At 35.0% G+C, this 14,067-nt stretch overlaps 1 pseudogene; it reads left to right on the top strand.

Moving 5' to 3' along the window:
- The window catches only part of LOC105749583, a 257,723-nt pseudogene extending 248,122 nt beyond the window's left edge, over positions 1–9,601 (top strand).
- Positions 9,602–14,067: the final 4,466 nt, after the last annotated feature.

Raw genomic sequence — 14,067 nt, 5'->3', positions numbered from 1 at the left:
CATAAGTTAATGTTGCTTGAATGTAAGAAGTTACTCATCAAAAGCCTTATTGATTTTGCTTCTTTCTTTCTCATTTGCAGTGTCTAGCTGTGTGTTGCTGTCCTTCCATACTATGCATGCCACACAACAGTGATCCCCGACCTTTTTATGGCTGTGAGCCACTTTAAAAGTTCAGGGTAAGTGGTGAGTCTCATTCCCATTTGACATGTTCTAAGTACTATAATATAGGTTCTGCTTCCAGATAACAAATGGGCCAAATGAGAAAAGAACGTGTTGGAATGGTTCTATACAAGGAGTTAACCTCTTTTTGCTAATTACAAGGTGGCAGTGGTACAGATGAGTTTCTTGTCTCCTGCCTTGAAACAGTCTCATGTTTTTATGGTTAAAAGTCCATAATTTTATGCCAATCCCGTGCCTGTGGAGGAAAGGATAGAAAGAACATTAAATTAGTAAATAGGAGACTGAATTGGATTGTGACCTTTCCATGTCATGGAACTTAGAGTCTTGTTAATTTTACAAATTCCTGTCTTGACAAATCTCTACTGCTCACATGCCTGTTATTGTCACCACACCACTGTAGTCTGACATTTGGCCCTCCCTCCAGTTTTTCTGATCCCTGTTATCTAGCATTCCCCTTTTCCCAGACACAAACAATAAAACTATACCATACCTTCTGTTTTTTTTTTTAACCTCTACTGAGTTTCCATTTTACTCTATGGATCTACTCTAGGTCTTTTCTAATTTTACTAAGCTCTTCCCCATTCTTACCTATCCTATGTCCTCAAAAAATTTCTCAAACATTTCTTTCATGTCCCCATTTTCACTGAAATTGAGAAGGGAGGGTAACAGTAAGGAAAAATAAGAAATATATCAATCCCTCTTTCTCAATGAAACTGAGCCGTCTCCTGAGTTGCCATATTACTCTATTGGCTCAGTTTCATTGAGGAAGAGGGATTGATATATTCCTTATTTTTCCTTACTGTTACCCTCCCTCATTTATATTTCTTCCATCAGAGTACCACAATTTCAACATTACACCTTTCTTCCTTTGCTGCTGTCCTGACAGCTCCCAACTTCCTCTGTAACTTAAGGAGAGTTTGAGTCTACATGCCTCTATTCTTCAGTTCTTCAGTATTTATGAATTGTTCACTACACAGTTCCTCAACTTTGTCAACTTCAACTGACTTCATCTCTGTCTTCAACCTACTTAAACCTCAAATCTCAACATTTCATGGAGCTATACCTCCTTTATCCAAGATATTGAACTTGAAAATTTGAAATTTGACCATACTTTTCTATCCTTCTAGCTCGTCATTTCTTTGTTTTTATCAAATCCTGGTGTTCATGATCTTATCCAACCAACCAATCCAGTTTACTTTCTTGTTCTTATTCTGATTTAGCTTGCCACCAAGCCCAGTGTTGGCTCTATTCTCAACTACTTTATAGATTCATACAACCATGGATTTCAAGCTAGAATGGACCTTTGATTTTACAGGTCAGAAACTGTGGCCCAGAAAGAGTACATGAATTCACTCGCCAATATGTAGATTCCTGTCTTTTAAACATTTTAGTCCCCTAATTGCTGATTCTGAATTCTGACTGCCCCTATACATCTTATTTCTTTGCTTCTGAGTTGCTGAACATTGATGAAGGAAGTCACAAAATCATACTGATTTTACCCAGTACACAAGTAGACCACAAAACCTCAGCTAGCACCAGACTGCCACTTGGCAGTCTTGTTATTATTCTGCATTGATTGATTGCTTATCTTATCCCCCATGGTGATTGTTCCAAACCTTTTTTCTCTCTGCTATAATCTGTAGTTCTTCTTCCCCAAAACACCATAAATGGCCTAGGATTCTATACTCTTAAAAACTTTTTATCCTTTCCTCATTTCCTTCTGTTTCAGGGAAAGAAATGTCCTTTACCTTTCTGAAGCAAATCCCTCTTCCCCTGTCCTTGATAACCATTCACTGCAGTCTCCTTTTGTAACGAGCCTCAGGAAGTAGGCTTCTTAGCCCAGTGCTACACAAAAAGGTCTCGGGAAAAAGATGTCTAAGAACTCACCTTTTTCACTGTCCACTTTAATCTTGTTCTCTCCTCCTGAACTCCATTTCTGTATCAACAACTACCTCTTTGATACTTCAAATGGGCTGTCTTATAGGGATCTCCTCATGATTCAAATAATTCATTGATTGTCTCCTTTGGCCTATTCATCTTTCAGACTTTCCAATTTCCACTGAGGTCATCGCCAACATCCTTCTAACCTCCTACATCCACAGCGTGGCTCTTATATTTTCCTCATTGCTCTCCCTCACTTAACATACCTAATTATCCACTGAGTTTTGCTAGTTTCACCTCCCTAAAATCTCCTGCTTTGGTCTTTCCTTCTTTCCTTCCTCACTGCTCCCACAGCCACTTCAATAGTTCATTGAGATTCTCATCACTAGACTATTGCAATAGTCTTCTGGTTGGTCCCTCCTCACTTAAATTTGTCTTTCACACAGCTATCAAAATAATTTTCCTTAAGCACAATTCTGACCATCTGAGTCACTTTCCTATCTAAATAAATGTCAGTATCTCCCAAGTGAATGAGTTAGGTGGTGCAACGGATAGAAAACTGGGCTTAGAATCAGTAAAACTCATCTTTCTGACTTCAAATCTGACCTCAGACACTTACTAGTTGTGTGCCCCTGTTTGCCCCAACGGACAACCATTGTAATGATGTCTACCTACAAAATGGAGCAGCTAGGCATAATAAATGATTACTAAATTCCCTTCCATTCCACAAAATTCAGTGACCATGTTTCCTACCAAATGATGCCCTGGTTTCTTTGCCTGACTTTAAATAGAATCTTTTGTGTAGTATCAATCTACTTACCTTTTTAAACTTATATATAGTCTTATTCCTTTCCACCAATTTCACTAGCCAGATTAGTTATTAGATATCTTTTCCATGTCCCCTTAACTTTCCAATCTTTTAGCCATCATTAGTTCTGTTAGATTTACCTCAAATACTCTCTCTTTCTATTGAAATACTACCCATCTTCAAAGAGCAATTCCAATGTTATTTCCTTCATGAAGCCCTCTTTGATCCTCTGATTTGACAATTTGTACCTCTTAACTTATAATTTATATTTTGCATTTTATAATGATTTCCTATATTGTATTTTGTTGTGCTGTATTATAGTGATCTGTGTATGTGACCTCTTCTTTTATTACACCATAACAGTCTACTAGGCCCTAGCCTTATCTAAACTTTGTTTCTCTCCTAATACCAAATATGGGGTTTTCCACATAGCAGGCCTCTAAAAAGTGATTGTTGAATTGAATGAGCATATCATTGAATCTGCCTTAATATATTTCTTCATTAAATGAAATGTTCAGCTTATTTTGCAAAGTTATTGTGAACATCCAGTTAAAAGAATATCTGTAAGTGTGCTTTGAAAACTTAAATCACTCTATGAGAGTTTTATGCAACCAGTTGAGCTCATCAGGTAATCTCCACTTCATTCACTTTCAGTTACAATGACTATCATTAGCTGAATGAATGTTGAGAAAGGCTAACCTACCCTCCAAGAGATGTGATTGGTCTGTCAGGTTTTATAGTCCTGGATTATGGAGAGACATTAGAAATGATACAATTTACATATCATGTGTAGGTGGATGAGAATGTGTGATATATTATAGACTAAAGATCAAAGACCAATAAAGGAAGAACAACTCAGATTATAAATTACTTTTCTATTGAATGTTCTTTTCTTCTGTTTCTTCTACTTGGTTAAAGTCATTAAATCAGTATCATTAAATTGGACTGATACAAACATTTATAAATTTCACAACAGGGATTGAGTTTTAGCAAATATGGTTTTGCAGGGGGTGGGTTGCAACACTGATTAAATCAGAAACCTATAATTTAAGAAGCAATAATTAACTCTGAGGTAAAATTAGATAAAACCACAATAAATGAATTTTCCAATTGTTCTTCTTCGTTGAAAAACATTAGCTTTTTTATGGTCAATAGACATTTACATATGTGTTGTGGTAGTAGAATAGGGTTGGAGGTCAGGGCTAAGGACTGAATGGTAACCATTTAACAGAGTAATTAAGATTTTACTTGCATTAATATCATCAGCTATGTTCATTTGTTTCTTTGAACCCAATTTCCCTAATTTCATTAAAATCATTAGTGCCTATCAATAAATGATAATTTGTTTGAATTTCATATTTCTTTTCCCTAGTAGGGCTCCAAATGTAGTCAACATTTTAGCACAGTAATAACAATTTTAATTAAGCAAAATATAAGACATATGTAAGGTATTATCTGAAATCTAACCAAACCAATGATTATCATATACAGTAGTACTATAAATCACCCCCAATTTCATAAATCTGGCAAAGGTTCTTCCCTGCTGTGCAAAGAACAATCTCTTTAGTCTTTAGTAATAACATAGCACGGTAGCAATAATAATAGCTAGCATTTATACAAGCTTTAAATTTTGCAAAATACTTAACTGATATTATCTTATGTGATTTTAACAAGCCTATGCAATAGGTGCCATTATTATCCCCCTTTTTACAGATAAGTAAATTGAGTCTGAGAGAGATTAAATGATTTGCTTTGTGTCACACAGCTACTCCAAGTCTCAAGTAGAATTTGAATTCAAGTCTTGCTAACTCCAAGTATAACTATTCACAAGGCTTCCTAGCTTGCATTCTGGGTAGATGTCTATGAGATTTGACTTAAAATTCCAACTTCACCCTTTATTAAATATAGTGACCTATCCACCTTCATTTTCTTCCCCATATGATCTTGTCCATGAGACCGTCTCTGCCCCATCCAGCTGAATACAATGTCTTCCTTTGCAGATTTTCATAATATATTGTCTGATCCTCAACTAAGCATTGTTAACTATGTAATAACTGAAATCAAACTGATTCACAGTCTTGATTTATGTGATCTTCACAGTACCCCCTGTGAGGGCAGTGTTAGTTACTCCAGGACTGAACAAATAAATAAATAACCCAGAGCTGAAAAGTATCTGAAAGTAGACTTGAACCTGGATCCAAAGATTTTTTTTAAATGTCCTTTACCTTCAAGAATTTTACATTCTCGATTTAGAAGTTAGTATGTGGAGGATGAATAATATGTTTAAAAGTAAGACAATACAAAATAGATACCAAGTAAATGCAAAGTCCTTTTGGTCATGTAACTAACACTGTCCTCATAGGGGTTACTGTGAAATAATCAAGAGTATCAAGAAATTTCTGTGGCAGATATAAATCACATTATAGTATAATAGTAATAATATGATATAACAATAACTAAGATTTCTATAGAACTTTACATTTAGCAGAATATTTTATATATACTATATTTGATTTTCATCCATGCCATGAAGTAGGTCTTATTATTTATCCTATTTTGTTAAATTATCATTACCTATTATTATTACCATTTTACCAATGAGGAAATTGAGGCAGATAGAGATAGAAATCAAGTGACATGATAAGGATCACATAGCTAATAGGTATCTAAGGCTGAAATGGAACTTAGGTCTTCCTGGCTTCAAATCTAATGCTTTCTACCATAGCATCTGACTGCCCATTTTGGTCTCATTAGACAGTTGAACAAGTCTGTTTTTTGTTTCTGTGACCTTTTGTTATTTTTATCTGAAGTATGGGACTTGCCTGATTCCTATGATAAGCTTATTCCAAAAAAATAAAAATAAAAAATGCCTACTTGCCTAGCATTATTCACTGATTGATTTCATATTTATATTCCTGGTGATAATCTGAGACCGTTTGTAAAAAAAAGGATGGATTGACAATGAAGAGAGAAGAGGAAGCAGGCTGATATGTGATCTCTGTCCTTCTGTGTGCTTATCACTAGTTCTTAACTGCTGATTCCACAAAGCTTTCCTTAATCTCCTGCCTGTCATCTTAATAATGCCCTCAAGAACACTGTCATCAGAATGGGACAGTTCCTGAAGTATTATGCCAAAGACTTTTGGTAATGTTGTAGTACAGATCTTCATCAACTTCACTTTGATTTGTATTATTACCTCTTAAAAGATCTTCCTCTTCTCTCTTCATTGTCAATCCATCCTTTATGTGAGTGCCCAAGTAATTTTACTAAGACATTGATTGCATTGATCATGTTGCTCCTTTGTTCCAAAATCTTAGATAGCTCCCCATTGCCTATCAAATAAAATGTAAAATACTTATTCTGGCTTTCAGACTCTCTAGAATTATAGCCTTTAAAAAAAAAAAGTTTGCTGTTCCTTTCAGATTCTGATGACACCTTCCTTTGCCTCAAGGTCCAGCTTAGGATCTCCTCTTTGATGGAACTTTTCCTGATCTCCCAGGCTGAGAGAGTGATCTCTCTCATCTTAAATTCTTCCCAACTCTTGTCTGACTTTCTCCTTTGCTTTTTCTATATTTTGGCTTGAAACAAAGTGTATGTGTGTAGCCTATCTCCTTACCTGATTATAAGATGCTTGAAGGTATATATGTATGTATCCTTAGGATTCAGTATATTCTTATACATGGTGAGGAAGTAAATGCTTCATGAGTTCAATTAAATTAAATGCTTATACAAATCGAATTGAAAGTATTTTTAGAGATAGGAAAATATAATGTTAAATTCCCCATTCCTTCCTGAATTTTTAAGCAATATTATGTAAAATGGAATAAATAAGATTGATTCTATACCTGGAGAGAAGGATGAGGTTTGATAAAATCCCATTTGTTTTGGCTTGCTTAACTTTAGCTTCCTAGAATAACAGCCTTAGGAACACAGGATGCCAAACTTTCTTGTTGCTATAAGAGGCTGGTCATATTGGGTTTGCCCTGTGATTTCCTGAGGTCACAAATGCATTGGAGTAAGTAGTCTTGATATATTTCCCTATAACCAAAAAGTGTTCTCATTGTGGATTTATAACTTGTGATATACCCTACTTTCCCCAAGTCACCTCATAATTTATATATTCAGTGTGTTACAGTAATAGCTTTAATCATATTTATTAAAAACAAAAGTAAATGACAGTTTAAAAAAATGAGGGAAGCACTCAGTATGAATCAGAGATTAGATTTGAACCCAAAATATCAGGTTTTGTGGCCAGTTCCTTATTGCTTCATGGGGATAATACAGAGAAAAAAAACCAAATAAATGGAAAGTAGTTAAATTGCAAATTTGTTAGAAAAGGAGAACACTAGCATTTGGGAAGAGATTTGGAAAGGTTTTAGAAGATCATACTTGAGCTGGTCTTGAAGGCAAAGAGGGATCTGAAGATGAGAAGAGAATACATTCCTAACCAGTGGGAGAGCCAATGCAGAGTCAATGAGATGGGAGATGGTTTATAATCTATGAGAAACAGAGAGGTGACTCTCTGGATCACAGGATAGGGAGATAAGAAATAATGTCCAGTGAGATTGCAAAGATAGGCTGTGGTCCATTAGGAAAGACGTGGAAAGTAGAATCTAGGATCATTATATATTTTATTGTAAATGCAATAGTGAACTATTAGAGGTTATTGAGTGGAGAAATGAAATAGAACAGCTCTACGCTTAAAGTAAATGACTTTGGTTGAGTCTGGATTGGCGACAATATTGAGGCAGATTAGGAGACTTGGTTTTTGTACCATGAGCAGATGATGGGTCATCAACAAAATATTGCATTTATTGTCATAGTGAGCCTTCTTTTAAATGTGGAAATCATCATAACACTTGGTATTTTATTAAATGTTTTCATGTTCTACAAATTGAGTGTTTTGAGTTAGGTAACAATGAAAGAACTATCATCAGGATGATGTTTTCTTTTGTTATGACAAGCCTACTGTTCAGGGTTTGTGCACCATGGATGATGATACCAATGATAAACCTGAAAAGCCCGTAACTCCAGAATGTGTAGGGTCCAGCTGAAATCTTCAAACCCAGGAAATTAAGTTGACAAGCTTCCCCTAAACTGTCTTCTTGTGCTAGATGTTCATACATTCTTTGAGTTCCTGGGATAGGTAGAGATGGTTATCTGAAGGTCTTATCTATTTATTGGAAAATGTGTGCTAAGTGCTTTTGTCTTTAAAGGTTACACACATTTGTGAGTTATCTTTGCATTTAGGGGCCAACTCCAAGTCACAGGAGAGCTCCCCCATCACCATATCCAACTGCAACCAATTTTCTCTTCATTGAGGTATTTGCTGTCACATTTTTTGATGTAGTAATGTCCCTACAATTCATAATGAGTCCAATATAGAGGAAGCATAACTGGGTTTTTTTTTTTCTCCTGAGTCAGGAAAAGTAGTATAGGCTGATCTGTGGATCAGTTCTCATTCATATGTGACAGTCAATCTCTTTAGAATTCCCCATATATGATATGATCACGTTTAAGCCTTCTAAGGTGTATCATAACCATCAGACCAATAGAACTATTTCTCCAGTCACTGACACTACTTTACACTCACAAGTGCATTTTCCATGCAAAAAGAGACCAACATAAAAAGAGAGAGTAGATCCTCCTTGAGGGTATTCAGCTTTGTTAGTTTTTGAAACTATAATTCTTCTCCCCTCTTCTTGCTCAATGCTTTCTCTGCAGGAAACCTTCAAACACATGATTATTGAATTGAAGTGAAAATAATAAAGGCAGGCTGAAAAAATCATTTCCAAGCATCATGAGAAATTTAAGGAAATCTTCCTCTGCTTTAGGTAAATGGAGACAACTTGTCTCCTGTTCTGTGGATTACCGGTGGGTGGTCCTCACTCAGTGCATTTAGGAGTGCTTTGAAAAAGACACAGTCTACTGTTTTGGAAAAGTCCATTGAACTGTATTGCAAACATATCTGCACAAACTGACTTAAGTGTATTGTTTTCTCTTGGCAGAAATGTTTTCAGTTTAGGATCATTTGTATGCTTCATGCTGTGTCTTTATACTTGGATGCGATCTAAATGGGCTGATTTGATTTTCCTAGAGTTTTTCAAATATTCTAGTACTTTGCTCCTGTAGAACAAGTGCTCTGTGAAATAAAACTCTGCCATGACTTTCTACAGGGAGGCCCAGATAATTGGGACATCCTCTTAATTGGCTTACTTCTGTCTGGAGGAAGATGTGCCTGTTAAGATACTTTCTCTCTGTATTTCTGATTCATTTTTTTTTTCTGGTACATTATTCTAATTAACCTCAACTCTGTAACTCTCATGGTCCTTCGTATTAGCCTCTGACCAGTTAACAATTGATTCATTCTGCTCAATCACCTGTGCGAAAAGTGCTGCAAACACAAGAGCTTCCTTCCCCTTTCCCAAGGAGCTAAATGAAGTGTTTTCATAGTGAGTGGGCATGCCTTTGCCTTTCAGTGGCAGGGTTCTTCACTAAGATGATTTGCCAAGTAGGAAACCTGTTGGGCTAGAGATTTTGTACAATGCCCCCCCCCGAAAGTACATGTAAAGAGAAAGATCTCTTCCTTCTTAATTTTTAAATTTTTTTAAAAAAAGTATTTAATTCACAAAGCCTTTATGTTTACAAGTCCCATGTGGGAATTCTGCTTTGAGATTGAAATAACATATTAAATAAAAATAAGAGAATCTAGCATTTAATCAGATGAGATAATGTAAAAAGTACTATATAAATGCTTATATTAATTGTTGTTGTTATTATGTTTAAAAATTGTTTGAATATAAAGTCCTGTTGAGTACATATGTTTTATTTATTATATTTGTATCGCTGTTAACTTAGAAGACTCAATACCTAACAGACTAAATGAAAATGCCTGAAAAAAAATTAATTTAAGAACTATTTTTTTTATTTGCCTACTATGTGCCTAGCTTTGTGATATATGGAGAATACAAGAGAACACCGGTAACAAAATCCAACATCGCTGAAAACAGAGGATATTCCATAGCACACCTGCCAAATGTGTAGCTAGCTCTTGCTTGAATTCTTCCAGTATGGGCAAAGGCACTCCCTCCAAAGGCAATGCTTTGGGTTACTTCTGAGTTTTTCCTTACGTGGAGGTTAAATTTGTCTCATTGTAACTTCCACATATTGGGAGGGAGAGAAGGAATAAGCAGTATGTACCAAGAACTGTGCTAAGTACTTTTATAAATAGTATCTCGTTTGATCTTCACAACACCTTGTGAGTTACTTGCTATTATTATCACCTCCATTTTGCATTTGAGGAAAGAGAAAGCAGGGGCTTAGTGACTTTTCCATGGTCACATAGCTACAACATTTCAGGGACTGGATTTGAACACAAGCTGGGTCTAGCACTCTGTGGTACCACCTGACTATCACAGTACCTACTGCATCTAGTTCTGCCTTTGATTCCAGTAGAAATCTAATTCCTCTTCCATGTAGAGTCCCTCAAATATTTAAAGCCAATTATTAAGTACCTCCTCTCCTCACCAAGCTCCTTAGGTTCTAGGTCCCTTCTCATAACAGATCTTCTTGTGACATGAACTTGAGGCTTTGTGGCCATCCTGATTGTCCTCGTCTGGGCACTTTCCAATTCATGGACATCTTTCATAAAAAATAATTCCACAACTGAACACACGACTACAGATGTAGTTTGTCTTTCCTCAGCTCGTGCTTTTGGAGGAGACACATGAATTCGACACAGTAAACAAAAAGCCTGAATTAATTAGAAAATGTGTAAGACAGGCTATGATACAGTGTTAATTGGAATATAATCAAGTAATTTAAGTTTGGTTTAAACCAGCTCTGCCTTTCCTATATGTGGTCAGGAAAAAGAGTGACTGTTGTTGGCTGGGACAATTAGGAATTGGCAGTGGGGATAGATTGAGAGGTTGCATCACAGAGACAGTGATAATGATGTTTATTCCTTTAAAACTGTTGGTTGGAGGGGCACGAGTAAACACATGTCTTTAAAATAATGTGGGTCCTTTCTGCTATTGCAAATAATCCAGACTGTGCTTATGCGATTCATAACCTTCTCTTCTTTCCTTTTCTAAATCCTTCCACATTCTTTAGGGATGGTTTCCTGTTAGAACTTGAGATAGACCCTCCAGATTTTCTAAGATTACATGCCTAGTAGTTATAGTAAGGTAAATAATGTAAACATGGAGATGGAAAAAAATTCTGATCAAATTCAGTGGTTGATGGTATTACCATAGTGTCAGAGGCAAAGGAAAATCCCTCTTTTCTGTTAACAATTGATAAACTGTTTTTCAGAGATATACTTTGTAAGAGGATTTATTTGTGCATTTGTTGTGAAGCAACTCTTATGTTAGAAGAAAAAGAATCAATTTTTTTTAAAAAAATAGATTTGGTAGGATTTGGAAAGATAGAGAAAATTGGGGGTAGTAATGTTTCAAGAATGATCCCCATTGCTTTCTATAACCCGAGACTCACACTATTTTAAAGAACTGTTTTGATTTCAAACACAATCCCCCCCCCCACACTGAACTAACAATTTAAAAAGACATCATTTCCTATCTATTTAATTCATCCCATCCTCAACTTCCCAAAAAACCAAAATCAAACAAAAGCAAAAACCTGTCCTTGTGATCATGAAAAAAAATTTGTATGCCACTTTAAGCCTGTTTTTAAAAACAACAACAACAGTATTTTTGATAAAGCTAAAAATAGCCATTTGAGAGCACAGCTGACCTTGATTAGACTTTGTTCATTTTTCTACCTTTTACTCAGAAAACTTGGTTGAATATTTCCCATTTTCATGTATTATTTATATTTTTAAAATTAAAGACATTAAAGACAGTATGGTTTAGCAAAAGAAGTTAACTCCACATGCTTTTAATGCTTTCCTGAATTAATAAATTTCATGTCCATCACATTTTCTCCTTGGCCCACAATTCATCCCATATTTGGATCTTGGCAAATAAAGACTTGGTTAATTAGGCAGTCTGTTAACTCTGATTACTAAGTTATAACAGATCAGTGTGGAAGCATCGATGTGCAATTTGGATTCAAAAGCCCTTCACTTTATCAAAACAAATGTACATTTATGGTTAAGTGCATTTAAATGTGCCTGGCTAAAAATGATCTATTTCACAAGTAAAATTTTTTAAATGGATAAATAATTATTTCCTTTAGATTAATTTTATTGTATCACTTATTACTTTATTTTTTTATTCTGAGTTTATTTAAAAGCCTGTTTTTTTATAGTTATCTTAAACCTTTTATCATATAAATAGGATGCTTCCATTTTTAGTTTAGCAGAATATAGTATGCAGAAGTGGGTGATTGTAGTCATATCCTGTCCTGTAAGCAGAACAGTACTGTCCTTTCTTTCCTATATTTGAAAGAATGCATTGGAACTCATTGTCTAAGAATTAATGACTTGGTTGTAAGCTCCTTGAGGGTAAGGAGAATTTCCTTTCCTTTTCTTTTTGTCTTTTTATAATGGACTCTTAGTAAATGTTTCTTGAGTAAAATTCAATTGGTTTTGTTGTGTTTGTGCCTCAACTGCTAGGTATTAAAAATCTGAAAATCCATAGATTGTATGCCTGTTCACTTACTCATTTTTCAGATATCATAGTTCATTTATATCTAAGTCATGGGTTCTTTGCCTGAGGCCTATCAGCTTGTTTAAAAAAATATTTTGAAATTGTCTCAATATAATTGTCTTCCTTTGTAATCTTATACATTGTGTTTTATGAATTTAAAAACATTATCCCGAGAAAGGGTTAGTAGACTTTGCCAGATTGCCAAAGGGGCCCATGACACAAGGCAGGTTAGGAACTCCGGTATAAGTGCACTTAGACTACCAAAAGAGAGTTTTTAAAAACCACATTTAGGCTTAAGGAGAAAAAATACAAAACTTAATAAGCCTGATTTATCATTTGGTCAGACTCAGAAAACATTTTTGATGTGCTAACAACTCATGCTGAGGAAGGCATCCAACGGTTAAATTTCAAAATTCATTGAGTTTTAGAAGTATTGTGGACTCTATCCAAGTTCAAAATAGCTGAGTGAGATGTGTAAAATTCAATTAGTTATTGGGATGTTGATTTGTCTAATCCACAATGTCATATGCTTTCTGGTAGGAATATTCCTTGATAGATGCTGGAGAAAAAGCAAGGAGGGAAAAGAATCAAATATCCATTTTTAAGGAAAGGCTGATCTAATTTTTTCATCTTTTGAAAACTTTACTTTAGACTCTAGAAGTCTGGTTCTGTTATCTGCTACTTAATTCTAGATAACCACACTCATACAAAGGATTCTAAATCCATTAGGACTCTTTGAAACTTTTAAAAATGGTATGTCCTATTTGGAATGAAAATTTTAGCTTCAGCCATTTTATTCTAAAGAGACATACATACATATCTCTATATCTAAATATATACATGTGTACATAAAGGGCTTTGCTGGTCCAAGTACTATAAAAGTAGGAATTATTGTTATTCTCCTTCTTATTATTATGTATATGTTCCATTTTAGAGATGCTTATGGCTACTTCTTCTTAGAGTTAGTAGAGGAAGTATTGAAAAATACAAATACAAAATACAAAAAAAAAAATACAAATCTTTGTATTTACCTAATTTCAGCAATTTAGTTTTTAAAAGTGCTTGATAACAGCTTTCCTCAGACCTTTCCCTCAGAGGAAAAGGAACATCCAGATAAGCAACATCGGCACTTAAAACCATCATCCTAATTCCTAGAAATACTTTTGGAAAGACAAGTATTGCATTTACCTTTTGTCATTTATAACTTTCTGTTTGTAGATGCTGAGATAAACTTTCAATCGACAACATCAATTTCTATTTTTAAAATGGGATGGAGTTTAGACATTATTAATTCAAATATCACACCCAAATTGCTAAAATAGATCTATAATTTCATGGATTTGAATATTCCCTGTCATGATACACTCAGAATCCATTACCGCAACTCCTGCTCATGCTCTCCCATAAGCTAACAGTAATAATATCTAGCATTTACATAGCACTTTGAGGTTTTTAAAATGTTTCCCTTATGATCTTGTTTTATCCTTCCAACAATCCTGATAGATAGTATGATCATCCTCATTTTTCAGATGAGAAAAGTAAGGCAGAGAGATTAAGTAACACAGGTGGTAAGTGTCTAAGGCTACATAC

This window comes from Sarcophilus harrisii, chromosome 1, assembly GCF_902635505.1.
Source record: "Sarcophilus harrisii chromosome 1, mSarHar1.11, whole genome shotgun sequence".
Taxonomy (NCBI): domain Eukaryota; kingdom Metazoa; phylum Chordata; class Mammalia; order Dasyuromorphia; family Dasyuridae; genus Sarcophilus; species Sarcophilus harrisii.
This window is presented reverse-complemented; position numbering and strand designations above follow the sequence as displayed.